Source organism: Mauremys mutica, chromosome 22, assembly GCF_020497125.1.
Source record: "Mauremys mutica isolate MM-2020 ecotype Southern chromosome 22, ASM2049712v1, whole genome shotgun sequence".
In the NCBI taxonomy this organism is placed as follows: domain Eukaryota; kingdom Metazoa; phylum Chordata; order Testudines; family Geoemydidae; genus Mauremys; species Mauremys mutica.
The window spans coordinates 21571050-21590401 of NC_059093.1; the positions used below are offsets into that span (position 1 = coordinate 21571050).

General features: G+C 54.9%; 2 non-coding genes across 2 annotated transcripts; both read right to left on the reverse strand.

The window, feature by feature from the left end:
• Positions 1–7848: 7848 nt before the first annotated feature.
• TRNAQ-CUG lies at positions 7849–7920 on the reverse strand. The gene has a single exon. It is a non-coding gene; the product is annotated as a tRNA-Gln (tRNA).
• Positions 7921–16233: 8313 nt separating this feature from the next.
• Positions 16234–16307, reverse strand: TRNAT-AGU. Its single transcript has one exon. It is a non-coding gene; the product is annotated as a tRNA-Thr (tRNA).
• Between the last annotated feature and the right edge of the window lie 3045 nt (positions 16308–19352).

A 19352-nucleotide genomic window follows, 5' to 3' on the forward strand; every position in this document is an offset into this window, starting at 1 on the left:
GACTCTGCCATGCTGGGAACATGCTTGATCTCTTTATTACAGTGTAGACCTGGCCCCTCCTGCCAGGCTAAGCCCACAGAGATATTTTTAACCTCCCTTCTGCCTCCCCTCACCCCGTAACAAAGTCTCTGAGCACAAGGCTAGAAAAGAGCAGAACCAAAGGAGTCACTGTGGGGGATTCCCTCAGACACTGACCCCACGGCAGCCACACCCCAGCAGGGGAAATATGGAGTCAGGAACTGGCTTTTCCTCTGTCTGAGCCTTTTCTTGATCACTGGAAAGTGGTTCTGCCCAGGGATGCTGCAATACATGTGTCTGGGTGCACTAGAGAGCTGGAAATCTCTCCCCCCCACTCATTTCTCCCACTGCCCCTTTCAGTGTCTCCTTCCCCAGTCCTCTCTCCCTGCCCCTCTGGCTGGGACAGTCCCATTCCTGGGGGCTTTGCTCTCCCAGGGCTGGATTTTCTCCTGGCAACTACTAATGGGAGGAGAAATTGGCGGGGGGGGGGGCTGTTTGTGCCAGTCCCCAGCACTTTCCCTGAGGTCTTTCAGTAACCTGGAGTCTGTGGCTCAGAATTTGCATTAACAGGGCCCAGGGCTGCCCTAGGGGGCTAGTACCAGCTGCAGAAAGTCATTACCTAGGCCAGGCAGAGAAAAAAGCTTTAATTAAGGTCACATCCCAGGACAGAATCCCGCTGGGGGAGCAGCAGCTGCTAAGCCTGGCCTCCCAGATCACAATGGAGGCGGCAGCGTCTGACCCAGGAAGCTGAACCCCAATATCCTGAGCAGAGAGGGACAGAGCGTTTGAGCAGCTTCCCTCCTTTAGCTCTCTGGGGAGAGCAGCTAATGAGAGCCCCTCCTCACAGGGAGAGCTGCTGATCTCATTTGCCCCACTGTCCATCTGGAGTCACTCCTTGTCTTTCCATGCAGTGACTCTGGATAAACAATGGTCTCAATGAAACCAGATTTCAGAAAGAAGGAGTCCAGAATGCTGTGGAAGAGACCATTGTGTGGCATTTCTAGCCCCCTTCCCACCTGCCTCACCCCCCAGATCTAGTATAAGGACTCGGGGCACAAATTTTCCCAATGGAACTGGAAGGTCCTGGAGTTTTCAAGATGTTTGATAAGTGGATAGAAAGTTATCACGGTGACTGGGCCTGGCTGGGGAATGCTGGGACGTGCTTGGAGCCAGGATTCTGGCACAAGCTGATGAGCTAGAAGGCGCATGGTTAGTAGCAGCCCCCAGAGCCTCCATCCAGGGGCCCCCAGATACCCCCAGATCCCGCAGCCAGGGTCCCACCAGATATTCCCTGGGACCCATCCCCCAAAATCCCTGAACAGGGACTCCAGATACCCCTCAGCACCCCACTGGCCAGAGAACCCCCACCAGACCATCACTGGCAGGCTGGGAATCCTAAAGGGTTCCCCCCACCAGGTACCCCCAACAGCCAGGGACCACCCCCCCAGGGGACCCCTCACTGGGAATTCAGTCCCTCACTGCCTGCCCAGGATTCCCCTACTGCCTGCCTAGGACCCCCACCTGCCCTCCAGCAGGATCTGCCAGGCCGTTTGCCTGGGACCCCCTGATGCTTTACAACGGGACCCCTCCCTCTGCTTGCCTGGCATCCCGACCTAGTTCCTGGCACTCCCCCACCCAGCTCTGTGCATTGGGCACGACTGAGCCCCTGGCATAGCACCAGGCTCCCTCCAGCCCCCTGCCCCGCCTCCCCAAGAGACGCCCACCCTCACTGCTCTGCACCAACAAGTCCCCAGTGATACCCACCTCCAGGACCCACAGCCTCAGGGCTGGGCACATCAGAACCCACCCCCCCAAACCTCCAGACCCCCTGCCCAGTCACCCAGAGGCCTCCCCCTCCCACAACGCCCCTTCAGCTCCAGCTGCAATCTCCCCACACAGACACCCCATTCCCTACCCCAGCAACAGTTACCTCACTGTGTCTGCTAAGTGGATAGAAAGTTATCACTGCCCCCTGCTGGCCAGTCACCGGGGCAGAGGGATCCCTGGGGGGTGCTGCTTTAACAGGAGAATGGAAGGCCTGGCGGGCAAGAAAGGTCCATGCCCTGTCACTAGCTACATCTTCGCACTGCGGGAAGCAGCCCCTCCCAGAGACCATTTGTCATGGGCTTTGGGACACTTCTGGACCCACGCTGCACTCAGAGTGACCTCCTCATCCAGTGCCAGCTGGAGAAAAGAAAAGGGTCCAGCCAACTCTCCTGTTACCAGCTGGGAACCACTGATCCCCCAAACAGGGGGAGGCCTCTGGATTTGATGGGTATTAAATCCGTTTAGAGAGGAAAGTGGAAAATCAGAGGGATTTTATATCAGTTGTTGATACGAGGTAAAATCTGAGTGTTTCACATCAATATCTGATAACTGAATAGAGAGAAAATGGGCAACATTTGCCAACATTTTATATCCATGTTCAGGAATCTGAGAAAAGGTGTAAATCTGAGATTTTCTTAGTATTTTATAATTAAAGAGACAGGGAAAAATCTCAGGCCATAGTCATTTAGAAATAGACAATTAGAGAAAAAGTGGGGCTTAGGATAATTTTTAGATTTGCAGAGAATACGTATCAGAAACTACGAAGTGATAACATGAGAGGGCGGAGGGATAGCTCAGTGGTTGGAGCACTGCCCTACTAAAGCCGGGGTTGTGAGTTCAATCCTTGAGGGGGCCATTTAGGAAACTGGGGTAAAAATCTGGGGATTGTTCTTGCTTTGAGCAGGGGGTTGGACTAGATACCTCCTGAGGTCCCTTCCAATCCTGAGAGTCTATGAACACCGTCGAGATCTGAGGGGATTTTATATTACTGCTACATAACTAGAGGGAAAAGGGGGGCTGTTGGACTGGATTTTATATTACTATCCAATACATATACAGAAAGTGATGGTTTCCCCCACCATTCCCATGGGCAGCAGGGAGCCCTTTGAGGAGCTGATTTAAGAGGGCAAAGGGGGGGGGGGAGCTGGCAGGTCCCTGGAGGAGGGAAGGGGGCAGCAGTGGGGGATGGGCAGGTGGCTGTGGTGGTAGTTAGGGGCAGTAACTGGGAAACCAGGGTCCGGGCAGCCCCCACGGGGGACACGTGCCCCTCCCGTCCCCCCCCGGCAGAGAACCGGCATCTCACCCCCCCCCCCCGCGCCAGGGGCAGCCACGTGCTGGGGACTGACCCAGGGCAACAATTTCCCACCCGGACAAGGACAAATCGCTGCAGGTAAAACGGGGGGGGGGGGGAGAGACTGAGGGGGGGGGGAACAGGGGAGCCGAGAGAGCGGATCACGGGGGGGGGGCGAATCTCCCCGGATGTTACAGCCCGAGCGAGACCCCGAGAGAGAAACGGGGCAGAACCGGAGAGACTCTGTACCGGGGGCGAGAGGCGCAAACAGGGACAGGAGCCAATTAACTCCCCCCCCCCGCCGCTTCCCCCCCCTGGGAATTTCCTGGCTGCCCAGAGACAGTTCAACCCGCCCCCCCGTCCCACCTCCCAGCGGGGCCGGGGCGGATCCTGCTGCAGCTCCCGGGGCCGAGGCGGCTCCGAGGCTTCTCCCGGGTTCCCCGGGGCAGAGTCACGTGCCCGCCCCCCCCACGGGGTCTCTCACTCACCGGCTCACACGGAGGCGGCAGCAGCAGCTTTGTTCTCCCGCCCCGAGCGGGGCTTGCACGGAGCATGCGCAGTTCTAGCTGCTGACCCCCTCCCTCACCTGGGCTGGGGAGGGCGGACGCGCCCCCGGGGCAGGCTGGGAGATGTTGTTCTGGACTCTTAGTGGAAAGGAAGTGACGTCAGCGAGGGAGGCGGTGCCGGAGCGCGAACGCGCGCGGGGCGCTGCGTTTCTGCCTGGCTCGTGCGGGGCCGTTGGAGCCTCTCCCGGGCCGGAGAAGGGTTTGTGCCGCTGGGGCTCTGGGCATGCGCAGATCGCGGCGAGAGAGACCTTCATTAACCCCCCCGTGGGGGGCTGGGAAAGGGGGGGGAAGTGTCGGTGCAGCCCGGACATGGCCGGGGGGAGGAGCCGGTGACCCCCGAGGAGCGGGGAGAGAAAGGGGGGGGCTGAGACCCCCTCGGATTTACCGCTGCCCCCCCCGTGGGGACTCCCCGCCTCCCCCCGCCCTGCCCCCTTTCTCCCTAGAGAGCCACGAGCAGCCCCCAGGGTGACCCCCCCTCCCCCAACCCCTGAGAAGTTCCCTGTTCCCCCCCCCCCCGATTGTGCCCCATTTTCTCTCCCCTTCGCCAGTGTCCAGCTCTCACTGGGGCTGGTGGGGCTCTGGGGGTGTCTGGGGCCCCTGGCCAGGGACTCTGGGGACTGGGGGCTAGGGAAGATCTGGCAGGACCCTGGCTGGGGCTGTGGGGGTGTCTGGGGACTCGGCTGTGGGGTCTGGGCTCTGGGGGGTGTCTGGGGGCTGCTGCTAACCGTGTTGAAGGGCCTTAATGGAGAGAAAAGATTGGGTATTAAAGCAGAGAAAGGCCTAACAAGCCCCAATGGCTGGACGGTGAAAAGAGACAAATTCATATTACAACTAAGGCACAAATATTCAACAGCGAAGATGATTCACCACAGGAACAAGCTACCAAGGAAAGTGGTGGATTCTCCATCTCCTGATGTCATTTCATGAAGACTAGATGCCTTTCTGGAATGTGTTTGCCCCAAAAGTAGCTCTTGTGTCATACAGGAGGCCTGTGATATGCAGGAGGTCAGATTAGATGCTCTAATGGTCCCTTCTGGCCATAAAGTCGACTAATTTCTGAAAAATTGAGTGTAGCATTGGGAGCAGCATCTGATGTTTTCCTGTCTAGCCGGCTTGCTTCCTAGAACGAATGCTCCTTGAGTGGGGTGATCCACAGGGAGTAGCTCAAACCTCCAAAGTGCCTGGCCAGGGGCAGGACATTAGCACAGCAAGGGAGGGGTGTGGCAGTGACATCACAAAGGCCTTTTGCAGGACCTCAGACTATTGGTCGAAGGTGGTGTGGAGGTGGTGACCTCACAGAGAGATGCTGACATCAGCCAGGCAGGACAGGGGCGAGGGGCCAGGGAAACCTCAGAGACCCCTGTGGCTTTGCTTCAGCAAGTCTCCTTCTCGAGGTCTCTCTTTGAGGACTGAGAGAGTATTCGGGTTCACGGATGTGAGCGCCAGGAGGAACCTCTTTCGAGTTTTCTCCTTCCCTTTTCCTTATTTTACTAGAAAACAGCCTCCCTGTTTAGAAGGTAAGAGCCTCCTCGAGGTTTGAAACCTGTTCAGTCTGATCCATCGGGTGACAGCTGAATTCTAGGCATGGAAAACACAAGCTTAAGGAGGCAGAATTTTATTGCGCACCTGGGATTTTGTCCCTTAGAATCACTGGGGACATTACGGTTTGTCCTTTTTGTTTCACCTTTTCCTCCATCCATCCCTCCCTCCTTTCTCTTTGTCTCTTGCTTCTTTTGTCCTTTCACCTGTGTCCCTCCCAACACCAGGAGGGGTGTGTGTGTGTGTGTGTGTGTTGCGGGGGAGCAGTGTGGTTTTTCCCCGTGTAGCCAGCACCAGACCAGCTCTGCTCCCTTCCTGCCACTGCGACCCCATCTCACCTCCTGACCCTGGCTGGGCGCCCCCGGCTCCTCGTAGCAGGGGGCTGTGCAGGGGGGTCTCCTTGCAATCATGAGTGGGTGTCTGGTGGGTGCTGTCACCTCCGCCAGAGACCCCCAAGAGACTCACTAGCTTCCTCTGCATGCGGGGAGGGGCTCCTACTTTCTGACTTGGGGGGGGGGGGGGAGATTCTGTGATATCAGAGCCTGTGGGGGGAGGGGCTCGAATCATAGTCTGGAGTGGCAGGGCAACCCCCTCCCCCAGTCAGATTCCACTAGGGGGCTGGGCTGGGATCTCTAGTGAGGGAGTCACAGGAAAAAACAGCCACCACTATGGAACCCAGGAGTCCTGGCTCCCACTTCCCCTGCTCTCATCTCTAGTCCCCACTCCGCTCCCAGAACCAGGGATAGAACCTAGAGGTCCTGGTGCCCAGCCCCCTCCCTGCTCTGACTACTCAACCCCACTCCCCTTTTAGGCTCGCTGCCTCTTCTATCCACCCAGCCCACCTGTCCATCCCTTTGCTGCAGGTTTCTGGGGTGTCACCCCTGCTCTGTGCTCCCCCAGTGCAGCCCAAGGCCTTTCTTCCCCCCAATCACACATCCTCTCCCCCCTCATGCTGGATCATCTGCTTGGCCCCCTGCCCCCTCTCGGGGTGCGCTGTGCGGTGTGGCTGGGGATTGTGCAATGGCCCAGCACCAGGCAACGCAGAACGTAAACCACAGGCCCTGCCCTGCCCTGCCCTACCCCACCGCACTGGAGCTGCCTTCCAGGTGCATTGGAGCCCAGCGCCCTGCACCTGTGCCCTCCTGCCCCACAAGGGGTGAGCTGCAGTCCCCACCATGCTCCGCAGAGGGGAGAAGGGTCAAGCCAACCAGCCCATTTAGGATGGGGGAATCAACACCCTTTTTTCTGCACAGCCACTGACCATCAGCAGGATTCCTCCTCCTCCTCCTCCCTTCTGTGCCTCATGTGACTAAATCTCCACACCTAGACAGCCGGTCCATCTGCTGCACCTCAATCCCCCATGCCTGAGCCTCCCTGTCAAAACCCTGCACCTGGCTCCATAGAATCAAGTCTCACATCTCACTGGGAACTTGACTTCTTGTGCCCAGACAGTCTCAGCCCCCCTCAGTAGATGACCTGAGAAACACAGTGTCTGTCTTCTCTAAAGAAGTACTTGGAGACATTTTTCTTGTGTGATCACGTGGCCTAATGGAGAAGGCATCTGACTTTGGATCAGGCGATTGAGGGTTAGAGTCCCTTGGTGGTTGTGTTTGTGCAGTTTTACCTTTGTGTTGAAAGTCCTGCTCCCTTCAGGGCTGGAACCTCTTCTTGGCCGCTCAGGCCAATGCTCTGGCTTCAGCTAGAGCCTCGGGAAGGAGTTGGGGGTTGGGCATCACAAAGGCTGGGGCATGAGCCCCAGGTGCTTCCAGTCTCGCCTTTGCCCTTCCTGACTTGCCAAAGAAACTGGGTGGCTGCCCGGGCTAGCGTGTGGAGCAGTTTCCCTCTTCCAATTGTACGCCTGTCCCTGAGCTTGAGGGGGTTGCTACATAGCACCTTGGGAGCCTGGGTGTTTCTCTGCTTCTCGCCAGCTGGGGAAAAGCCTCTTGGGAAAAATCTCCTGCCCCACTGCCAAAGTGAGCACCGTGAGTGGGAACGGTCAGAGTCCCTACCAGGGGGGCTGGCCCTGCTTTCCTACCGTCTTCTGATGCTGGCCACAGAGCATCAGCAGCTGCCCCGCATGCTGGGTGGCTGTTGGCCTTCAGTGGGGGTTTGGCATGCCAGGGAGCAGGCTGGCCAGGTACCTTTGTGGCTCTCTGCTGGCCACGCATAGGCATGGTTCTCCCCTCCTCTTGCCCAGCCCTTGGTTGCTCTGTGGCTTATAAGCCTTCCCTTGGAGCTGTCAGCACCAGCCGCCTCTGCTCCAAGTGCCCAGAGGAGGAGAGGTGCTGGGCTCCAGCCTGGGACTCTTCCTCCTCCTTACTATGAAGCCTGGCCCTGGCCCTGCTTTCTTCAAGCGCCAGGTGGGCAAGAGGAACAGCACAATGGCAAGTGCCAAACTTGTGGGCATCAGGTGAAGCAGTGAGAATCCCAACCCTCAGGTGTCAGTAGCCAGTTCTAGAGCCCTGACCCACTGCAGCCGTCCCACCCAGAGGCCTGACTCCAGTGGGTGTGAGTCACCCAGCAGGAGGGGAAAGATTTGCTCTTGCACAGCTGGAGACAGGGAAGTTGAGCACTGTGAGCTCCACAGCTTTACCACAAGCCAACACAAGGTCCCACTGAGATTTGAACTCAGATTGCAGGATTCAGAGTCCTGAGTGCTGCCCGTTACACCATGGGACCAGCTCATGCTCCCTTCTCTGCACATCAGTGACCCTCACAGGACTGGCTTGTGTAAGGGACTGTTGATCCCTTAATAAAACTTAGTGGGGGTTTGGTTGGATAGTTCCCAGTCCCAGTAGAAGGGAGAAGGACCAATGAGAAATCAGGACCCTGAGACTGACAGTCCCCAGGGGCAATGGGGAGAGGCCAAAGCTCCAAGTTAGCCGCACTGACAGGCCAGGCAGTGTAATGAGGGAGTCACCAGGCCAGGGGGTCCCATCCTCCGTGGGAGCTGGAACTGCCTGGGCCAGAGTGGGGCAGAGCTAAGGAGAGAGCAGGAGCCCGAGAAGAGCCGGGGAGCAAAGCTGCACAGGTGTAGTGCCAGAATCTGCTCCCTGTAGGACTTTGCTACCTGCAGCAGTTACTGAGACCTGAGGTTGTTCTCATTTGCGGACTTGTCCTAATTGGCTAAAACTTGACAGTGGTGGGGGATGGAAGCATAAAGGCTTCGTCCTCCAAACGACTCTGCCTGGTGTCCATCTGTATCTATTACCTCTTCACACAGGATAGTAAAAAATAGAGTGAGGTCATTTAAACATCATTTATTTTGCAGCTTCATTTACTGTGCTAACAATGTAGCATCCTGACACTGATACTTCTGCCCATGTGACCTGTGGGTTGGATTCATTATAATGGGATGCGGGACATGTGGAGGATAATTTAAACTCTTAATTTCCTTAGGGTTTCCCTGCAATATATTTCGATGCTGGTGCGATTTCTGACCATTGCACGTCTATTGTATTTATTACAATAGCACAAGTAAGTCACACAAGTGACATAGTCTAGGGCAGGAGTCGGCAACCTTTCAGAAGTGATGTGCTGAGTCTTCATTTATTCACTCTAATCTAAGGTTTTGCGTGCCAGTCATACATTTTAACATTTTTAGAAGGTCTCTTTCTATAAGTCTCTAATATATAACTAAACTATTGTTGTATGTAAAGTAAATAAGGTTTTTAAAATGTTTAAGAAGCTTCATTTAAAATTAAAGTAAAATGCAGAGTCCCCCAGACTGGTGGCCAGGACCTGGGCAGTGTGAGTGCCACTGAAAATCAGCTCACATGCCACCTTCGGCACCTGTGCCATAGATTGTCTACCCCGGTCTAGGGGCTTGGCTACATTGGAAGTTAGCGCTCATTAAAGCAGCCCCGGGCGCCCTAATTCCTGACGTGTTCACACTCGCAAGGCACATGGAGCACCTGGGCTCTGGTGCGCTCCTGGTAATCCACCTCCATGAGAAGCATAAAGCTCGCTGAGCCTCGGCTGAAATGCCCGGGCGTCAGGGTGGATGACGTGTTGTGTTACTGCACTGTGATCGGCCTCAGGAAACATCCCATAATCCCCTGAAGTCAAGTGCCCACTCTGGTCATTGTTTTGAAATCGGCTGCAGGCATGCGGATATCCCCTTTCAAAGCTCCGTTTCTGACAGCCGGCTGCTTATCTGCTCTGGGACAAAGCAACCATTAGTGTGGAATGCTGCTGTTGTGAGTGTGTGTGTGTGGGGGGGTGTCTGCTGCTGTCTGAACACACAAGACAGCATGCTGACACACTCTCAGCCCCCAAACACACTGTCACTCCCCCCACGTACACACAACACACTCCCTGTCACACTCCACCGCCGTCCCCCATTCCAAAAGCACGTTGCAGCCACTTGCATTCTGGGATAGCTACCACAGTGCACTGCTCTCTGTGGCATTGCCAGAGCTGCTAATGTGGCCACTCCAGTGCGCTTGCAGCTGTCAGTGTGAACAAACGGCAGCGGTTTCCCTGCTGTGGTTTAACTCTCAGTGCTCTGCATCTGCAAGTGTAGCCAAGCCCTAAATTTGCCAGACCAACCGAACTCAGTAACTGCCCTCCACCACCATGTGCAGGGAGTAGGGGCACCGTGGAGCACACGCCGCACTTACTGGCTCAGCCTTGTGCATGCTGGGGTGGCCACCTCCCCGTTGATGAGACCTGGTCCCACCATCTCCATGGAGCTCCAGTCTGCCCTGCTGCCATCCCTGTCTGTGTTGTCTTCTCTAGCAGTTGACTGGAAGGTGCACATTGGCCGCACCTTCCATGTAGCTGTGTTGTCTCGAAGGGCGAAAGCAGGAGGAATGGTGCCTTCATAGCCCACCCAATATTCCATAACAGAGTTAAGGAAAATATTTCTCAATGAATTCTCAGTAAAAGATCAGAAGCAGCCAGTGTCTGTATCAGTCTATGAGCATTGGTATTTTCTTGAAATTTGTCAGACCAACCTAACTAACACCTAACACACATTTGAAGTTCTTCTTTTCACACTGTTGGCTCATTCTCAGGTTCTGCTTTGTCTCCAGACAGATCCATTCTCTATCAGGACGGCCTTGCTCTTTCTGTCTGTTTCACTCACTGAGGTGTCGGAGTAAATGCTCCCCTTCCTTCTATTCTCAGACAAACACTAGTATTAAGTGTTTCCTACTGATGGGTCTCAAAAGCATTTGTCAAGTGGAAGAAGCCATTTCTGGGGGATTGTTCCCAAGATCCAGTACTTTGTGTTCAAACGTCTCCCAGCTTCCTTGGCGAAAATAACACCAATGCTTCTTTGCAATGTACAAGAAGAAAGGAGTTTTTCACCCCAGATGGGACTTGAACCCACAATCTCTGACTTAGAAAGCCTTTGCCTTGTCCATTAGGCCACTGGGGCCCTGAAGAGATGGGTGGAAATTCCCTCTCAGGATTGCACATTCCTCACATTCACTCAGAAGCCAAATACCCATTTAATGGCCTTACAGAAACGTCTGCATCCCCTGGCAGCGAGGCACCTGGGCAGGTGGCTGACAGAGCTGAGCACCACCTTTCTCCCAGCCACCTTTAGAGAAGAACCCCACCCTAGAGTCAGCACCTCCACGGCTGTGGCTCTGAGTGGCAGTAGGATGATTAGGGGGTGAATCCGGGGCTGGAAGGGAGGTAAGGTCGGCCTGTAAGGAGTAACCAGGTGGGGCAGACCCAGGGGAGGCTGTGGGCTGCTGGTCGGTTGTTGGGATCCGAGCTCTAGATCAAAGCTGCACAGTGACCTGACACCCAGGGTTATAGGGCCGACATAGTGACCCCTTACTGGCCTCGGTGACCCCAAACCCTTGTTACTAAGGGCATTGAGGAGTCTCTGTCCCTTAATAACTTCTGGGAGCTCCCCAGCAGGCTGCGGGCGTCAGCCGCCTCCTCCCACACAGGTTAGACTCTTGGCGCTGTGCCAGCCACCCCCTCGCTTGCAGGCCCAGTGTAGGAAGAAGGAGGCCCGGTGCTGGCAGAAGAGGGTTTTGATTAATCGACCTCTGTGTGATGGGCACAGGACTCTTCCACTCAGTAGCACAGCTGGTGGGGAGCAGGGGGAGCAGCTAAAATTGGGGAGGGGAGGCAGAAGCCAAAATGATTCCCAGAGGGGGACACCAGGACAAAAGGGTCGGGCGGCAAGTGGTGGCCAGACTTTGGCCATCACGGTCTAGTCTAGCTCAGGGTCCAGCTCAACTTCCTCCCCGTGCCACTGGCCCCCAGACCCTTCCACTGCCAGGTGAACCCGGGAACTCAGGCACTCCTCTGTGGTGTGAAAATCGGGGAGGGGAGGCAGAAGCCCCACTTCCCTCCCGAAATGACGCCCAGTGGGGGAAGCCAGGACAACAGGGTCGGGCGGCAAGTGGTGGCCAGACTTTGGCCATCACAGTCTAGTCTAGCTCAGGGTCCAGCTCAACTTCCTCCCTGCGCCACTGGCCCCCAGTCCCCTTCCCCCACCAGGTCAACCCGGGCACTAGGGCAGGAACAGGGTGAGGCAGCAAGTCAAGCTGAGCAAGGCAGGCAAAAGCGAGTCCTGTCTTCATGGGCCGCTCACAATGACGTCCTTTTTGGGTGCAACTGCTGCAAAAACATCCCGGGCAGAGAAGCAGGAGGCCAAAATACTACTATACAGCTGCCAAAGTAGCTCAGTCGCTAGAGTGGTAGACTGATGCTCTGAAGGTCCCTGATTCAATCCCTGGCTTTAGCAGGCCCTTTCATCCCTTTTTTGTGCAGGGGTGGCTTGTTTTCTAGGAAGGCAGCAGCACCTTTATCTGAGGCAAGTACCTGATTTTGAGCTCTCCAGCAGGATAACAGAGAGCATGGGCTTCTCCCCCTAGTTGGCCCACCTGACCTATAATGATGAGAGATGGGAGCTGTCTTTCCCACATGACTTATTCGTTGACCCAAAATGGCAGGAACAGAGTGAGGCAGGACGGCCCTTGGAGATGGTGCCAGAGTGGGCAGGGACTTGGGAGGAAAGCTCCTCTGCAAAGCTGAGTGATGACAGTACTGGGGAAGGGGCATCTGGCACGTGGAATGTGGCAGGGATTCAGAGGCCCAAGAGGAGGCACTTGATGTTAAGGTGTGAAAGGAAAGATCTGTGGTAGGAACTGGCTCCCTTCCTCTGGACCACACGGTGTTTGGTGTCGGGGGGGATTTTAATTGTCTCAGCCGGCCTGAGAACCGCTGGTCCCATTTTCTCGACCATCAGAGGAAACGTTTTTACAATGAGCACTACCTGGCGCAGGTCTGTAGCGAGGTCAGCTTAGAGGACGTATTTCTCTGTAGTGGAACCAGTGGAGGACAGGCGGTAGCCTCCTATTCCTCTGACCCGAGTTCACACCAGCCGCAGAGGGGATACACCTTTCTGCGGGGACAGGCCAGGAGTCGCACTGACCGGATTTCCGTGAAGGAGAGCACGTCGACAGCCCAGTGCAGGGTGGTGCCAATGGACAGTTCAGATCACGCAGCTCTCATCATGTGCTCAGTGTGGGCAATTCCCTGACCCACAGCAGAGGATATTGGAAGCTGAACATCCAGAGCTTGCAAGATAAAGGAGCAGGGGGGTGAGGCCTGTCAGTGTTGGCAGAATGGGAAAGCATCAGAGGGTCCTATGGCAACTGGGGGGATTGGTGGGAGTCAGTGAGGGTGGAGTTGGCGGCTTTGTTCCGGCGGTCAGGCAAACACCACAACATTAAAGAAACCAATGGTGCCAAGTCCTGCAGCGTCGCCCGTGGGATTTCCACAAGAGCATCCAGGCAGGGGAGCCAGTCAGCGTGTGACTGTATGACCGGGTCAAGTGACAGCTGCCCGAGTTCCAGGAGATGAGGCTCCAACTGGCTGATATGAGCGGGAGCACCGAGTGAAGGGAGGGGGTGGCCTCCCCTGACATTTTTGCAGCCTGCAGGGAACAAAGACAAAGTAGGGGGATGCGGGGAGTCAGGGCAGGCCCCACGGACACGGTAGATCAGGATTATAGTTGATGGAGGAGGAAAGAGAGTCCTGCGAGAGGAAGCTGCTGGTGGGACGAACATGGGGCTTTTAACTGGGGGGTCCAGTGTTTGAGCCCTAGTTTTAGCAGCTGGCTTTTAAGCTGCTGTGCAGGCCAGTTCAGCTGTCAGAACACTGACTAGTGCAAGCTGAGCTCAGATCTCAGTGGGAATTTGGGACCTGTTGCTTCGTACCTAAACATAGGTGGAGTTTCAAGGCTTTGTCTTGCTCTTTCAAATGACGCAGGAGCCGGTGTTTTGCCTGCTGGCTGTTGTGACTTGCGCACCAGAGGGGATGCTGGTTCCAGCAGGCTGGCCTTGCCTGGAGCCCTGTAGGAAAGGATGGGAGCTGGCTTTACTCTGAGTTCTGCAGCCAGGCACGGGAGGCCGCCCTCTTGGTTGACCTACTGGCCCAAAGTCACTTTGGCAGCGTTGGTCTTTCCCCAGGAATGCTGAAGCACAGGCCTGAGGGAGGGAGACTCAATCCCCCTCCCTCTTGGTCAGGGCGGAAGAGGCAGCTGTAAGAGCGGCCAGGTTCCTGAGCTGGGCCTGCCAGCCTTCGGGGAGAGTGGAGCTGACTGGGGCATGGTGCTGGCAAAATGCCTCAGGGCGCTGGTGGGAGGAGCAGGCCAGGGCTAGGGCTGGGTGGAGAGAGAGAAAGACCAGCAGGTTTCCTCTATTGTTTCCTGCTCTCTTTTTCTTCCATAGTTTCTCTTCTGCATGAACTTGCTCACTTTCTGTGAGCCTGGTTAGCTCAGTGGGCCAAGCGTCAGACCTTTAATCTGAAAGTCTAGGGTTCAAGTCCCTGGTCAGGCACTCAACTATTCCCCAAGGTCTTAGAAAGCTCTGTCTCTGGAGTCCTTCTTGATGACGCTTTTTCTCTTCAGGATTTTGCCTTTCCTAAGAAGGGGATTTGTATGTGGGTTTGAAGGGGCAACTTCCTGACACCCCCTCTGTCCTCGCAGGCTGGAGGAATAAAGGCCTCTGGGTAGGGACAGCCCTAGACTAGCCGCCAGCACCTGGCGCCCTAGGCGAACCCTGCAATTGTCACCCCCCACCCCCGAACCCCAAGGGCAGAGCTAGGCTGAGGTATTTTGGTAAACGGGGAAACATTATGCCCCTTTTTTCCATTTAATGTTTTTAAGCGTTTTTATGGATTTTTTTAAACAGAGGCTTAATTATTTGGTTTGTCCATCCGTCCGTCTGTCCAACCAATGTTTCTTTCTCCATTCTTCTGGTTCTGGCTGCCCCTTACTACAGCCATAACTTTGGTCTTGAACTTTATAGAGTAGTGAGGTACTTTAAGGGTTAAATGCTAAATACCAAACCCAAACAAGACTAGTTACCTGTGTCTGGCAAAAGGTGTTTTTCAGTGGCATTATAAAAAAATCCCAGCAAAGCAGAACCAAACCAATTCATCTTAAACCTTCAAAACAAGAGTTTTACAAACCATGAGTGTCAGTTTAGGTCCTTAAAACCTTACATCATCACACACAAAGTTCTCCTTTGCCTAACATCCCTTGCACTGCGATTACTCTTTTTTACACAACTCTTCCCCGATTGCACGTCCATCTTGTACAACCAGAGCCAGCCAGGGGCAGGCAAGTTAAGTGCCAATAGAAACCCCGGACATTCCTTTAGTGATTTTGCTTACATTACCCAGGAGTCAAATCATTTTAATGACATTATCTCTCCGCCTGCTGCCTGCAGCCATCCCCTATAGACCATTTCTATGAGCAACGGGCCCATTTCCCCTCAGAATGGCTGTAAAGACTTCTCGGGACAAAACATAGTGGTGGTAGTAGCCACTTTACCTGACCCTCTTGTATAATGTAATTACCAAACTTCTATCAAATGTGACTGCACAGAGCTGCACATACAGTTACATTCAGTGAAAGTGAGCAACTGTCCCCAAAACTCACTGACGGGAGCCTTTAAGTATCTGCCAGTGGCACAGGTACCTTTTAAGTACTGAGTCATGCAGTGGTGCATGTGCAGAGCAAAGGCGGCCCGGGGCGCTGTGTCAGGCTCTGGCACCGCTTGAGACAATGGACCACTTTCTGGTGGCTGTTTTTTTCCCCCGGCAGATGTGGGGACTTCTGGCTACATGATGGTGGCTGCCAGACTCAGATGGACAGGATTATTTTCAGCTCACCTGAGGCTTGTTCCTGGCCGAACGAGGGCAACCACAGGGTGCCAGCAGAACCAGCTGCAGCAAGGGCGCCCTCAGCAGGGGCCGCCGTATAGCGGGCGGGTGTCACGGGACACACTGCGCCTGCTCAATGACAGAGCGTTGTATCACCTTTGGCAGAGTCGCTGTCAGCAGCATCTTCAGTGACAAAGGCATCTTCAGTCCCTGCAGCAGTGGCTAACCGGGTTTCTGTGGCTGTTAACCGGCTGGCCGCGGTGGGAAAAACAGTGAGTTACTGGCAGAGTGGAGGCAGGCGTGGGCTGGGCTCTGGGGCCAGGACGGGCCCTGATTCCCTCCTGCTGGTCTTTGTTTCTAGGCTGGAAGGGGTTTTCCCACAGCAACTGGGAGTGGTTGAGTTTCGTGTCCAGGCACTGTATCAGTTCCTCCAGGTTTCTGGTGAGCGCACAGGGCCCTTAGCAGGTACTCAGTACACAGGATTGGCCTGGGAACCGTGCATTACTAGTGATTGTATTATTCCCGTTTTTGTATTTCCAATGGCATTTCTGGCTGGGATTGCATTGTGCTTTGTCTAACGGGGTTTTCTACTGGAGCCGATATTTTAATTAACAAAAAAGAAAAAAGACACAGGCTCCCATGTCACAGCAATTACAGCCAAGGCAGCCTCCTTGCCAACACAATCACGTTTTCATCAGCTCCAGGGGAGTGATTTGATTCTTTCCAACGCTCCTCTGCAAAGAAGCCTTTTCCATAACAAGCAATTACTTGACTTGCTGACCCAGGTCTCTTCCATTTCCTAGCAAAACATTGCAAACTCTGAGCAGAGGAGACAGAAAGCAGGCAGCAAGGCACCACTGGGAGTTGAACCCAGGATCTCCTGTTTACTAGACAGGTGCTTCAGCCAGCTAAGCCATGGTGCCATCCTTAGGGAGTGCTCCACAACTGCTCCACTTGGTGCTCTAAGACAACACGTCCAAATTCCAGATCATTTCCTGCCAGACCCACCAACATCGAGCTGCCTGGCTCTCTGCACACAGAAAGCCACAGCTGAGGGGAGAGAGGGTTTCTGCGGCACTCTTTTCCTGCTAGCAGCCGTGATTGGATAGGGGTTAGTTTGCTGCATTGTGGTCGCAGCAACTTTGGCTCGACTCTGGGTGACAGTCACCTTTTCATCAGCTCCAGACTCGTCATTTGCCACATTCCAAGACTTACCCACCAGGAAGGCTCCCTCTGTCTTGAACAGGATTGTCCGGGAAGGTCTTTTCTGTTTAGAGGAAAGAGATACCAAAAAGGGAACCCGACAGATAAAGTCGGCTCCACAGTGAAAAACTGGCAGGCCAAGGCGGGAGCTCCTGGTTCCTAGAAAGGCTCTTCAGCCAGCTCCTCTGGAAGGTCACTCCCTAGAGGCCTTGCAAGAACCACTGCCGATGCTCCCTGAGAAAGAGAAGCCAAAGCAGAGTTCTCCACAGCCTGCAGACATGCAGCTCTGGGCACAGAGAGGCCCCTGCTAGCGGAAAAAGGCTTTGCCAGAGTGTGACACTCTGGAGCTAAAAGTAGTACCCTGGACCCCCATGTTCACAGCTGTGCTGTGATTGTGATATGCTTTGTACAAAACAGGCCTTGTTAGGTGTCATTTAAAAAGTCATGGTCCATTGAACATCACTGTCCTGTTGGATTGCATGTGCTATCGTGGTATGTGAAGTTACAAAGTGTGGCAGCAGGGAAAGAAAGAGAGGGTTTAAGTGCAGCCATTTCAGTGTCAGAGACAGAGCAACTGTTGAGCTAAGTCTTAGCCTAATATCGTGGGACCTGTAGAAGCAGGGCCCACGTCAGAAGCGAGTGGAAAACAGCAGAGTAACCAGTGTGACCCAGCCTGGAGATAACGATGTTTGAGAAGAGAAAGTGAGAAAATACTGGACTAGATAGCAAATAGCCTAAATAACATGCAGATGTTTTAATTAATGCACATCACAAAGAGGTATAAGTGCTTGTGTGATTTTGCTTGTACAGTGGAGAAACTGAGGCAGAGCTGCTCTCTGCCAGCTGGATTCTTCCCTTGCAGTTGTTTGAATAAAGCTGTCTCTGATTTTGTTGCTTCCAACCTGAGAGTGGAGTTCGTTTCTTCCACACCAGTGTTGCTGTCTGTGCATCCCGGAGCTATGGGGTGAGTGGGAAAGGCCCACAACTAGCTTGTCAGTATCAGCAAAGGAGCAGCCGACATCAGGACCAATGAGACGTGCTGGTGGCCCATCAGGAAGAATCCACTCTCCCAGAGACTTCTCGGCGAGGGCACGGCCCACAATGGGGGCTACCTACCCCCCATGTCCCTGCAAGGGTCTTTCTAGTCCCACTTCAGTGTTACCCAATTTCTAATCAGTCTTTGGCCCAGAGTCCCTCCCTGAGTGGCACCAGCACATGCCTGGGCCCCCTGCTAGTGTTAAATCTGCCTTGAGCTGGGACCCAGAATGGCAAAGAGCCTGCAGCCCCCTCTGTGCTGGGGAGTGAGAGCAGCCCTGGCACAGGGCAGGGCAGCCCTGAGGGAATGAACCCAATGTGCCAGTGAGGCCCTGATCCAGAACCTCTGCCAGGCAGCTTGTGCTGCTCGGGCGTCTCTAGTCTCCAGCGAGGATTCAAAGCTTCTCTGCTCCAGGGGAACCCCTGGGGGAGGGAGGCAGGGCTCCTGGAGGATAAATCTTCCTGCCGGCAGAGCTCCGGTCCCCTCCTCATGGGCACAGGGCGTTGCACACAGCACCCACCACACGCACACACTCCTTTGTGAGGAGAATCAGCTCTGGGATACTGGGGTCAACCCCCCCCCACCTCCTCCCTGCAAACCTTCTCCTGGCTTCAGTGAGGGAATGGGGGCGTGAGGGGCTAGTGCGGTAACAGCAGCAGCGTGGCCGTGGGGCTCGGCCGGTGGCTGGGGCCAGTCGCCTGAGCATGAACCCAGCCGACCCCAGGAGATGGACCTGGGTCACCAGCCCAACCCACCACGCGGCTGCTGCCGCTGCCCTGTTAGTGCACGAGCTCCCACAGACCACGCTGGGGAGAGCCCCCAGCTGCAGGGGAGACGCCCCTGAGTGCCTGGCAGGGCCCAGCTCCTGGCTGACCTGCACTGCTGGGGGTCAGGGGGCTGGGTGACAGGGAGGCGTTGGCTCTGGGGTGGGACTGTCACTTCCCCCCCTGCCAAGCCAACAGGATCACAGCAAACGAAACCAGCTCGGCCGGCAGGGGAAGAGTTCAGTCCAGGGCCTGGTGCATTCTGGGAGCAGGGGCGGTGCAGAGAAAGGGCAGATAGGGGGCAGCTCTGAACACTCCGCGCAGAACTGCCTGTCCTGTCCCGCAGCCCCTGGTACAGGGGGCTTTTAGCCATAGTTTTAATCAGGCCAATAAATTGAAACAAACCCCTGTTAAATCATTGCTCAGCCCGAGTCCTTCACCCACATTCCTTAGGGCATTGGGTGTTTCATTTCCTGCCTCAATTTCACACAGAGACACAATTTCCTTTGCACAGATCCGTGAACAGCAAAACCTCCCTGTGTCTCTGGTCTGAGCCAGGGCATTCGATTCCAGTGAACCCTTCTCTCCTGCAATGGCGATGGTCAGACAGAGGGGACGTAGCACCTGCATCCCTGCCAGGGAGATATTGGCTCCGCTCTTTCTTTCTGCTGCTGTTGTTAGTCCAGGAAACATCAAGGGTGGAATACAAGGCTGAGTTCATGCACCAGCCCCCTGCAAAAATTTCAGTGCCCCAGAGAAATCCTGCCACCTGCTATTGGAACGATGTGCCGGAGATTTGAATGGGAAAGGGACTGTCTGAATTGTCAGAGTGGGGAATGAACAACAATCTACAGCAATGTCATTAACACAAACACACTCTCATTCTGCTCCAGCCGGAAGGGAAATGGGCAGGAATTCTCACTGTTCACCCAAGGACACACTTACACTGAGTGTGCTGGGGAAGC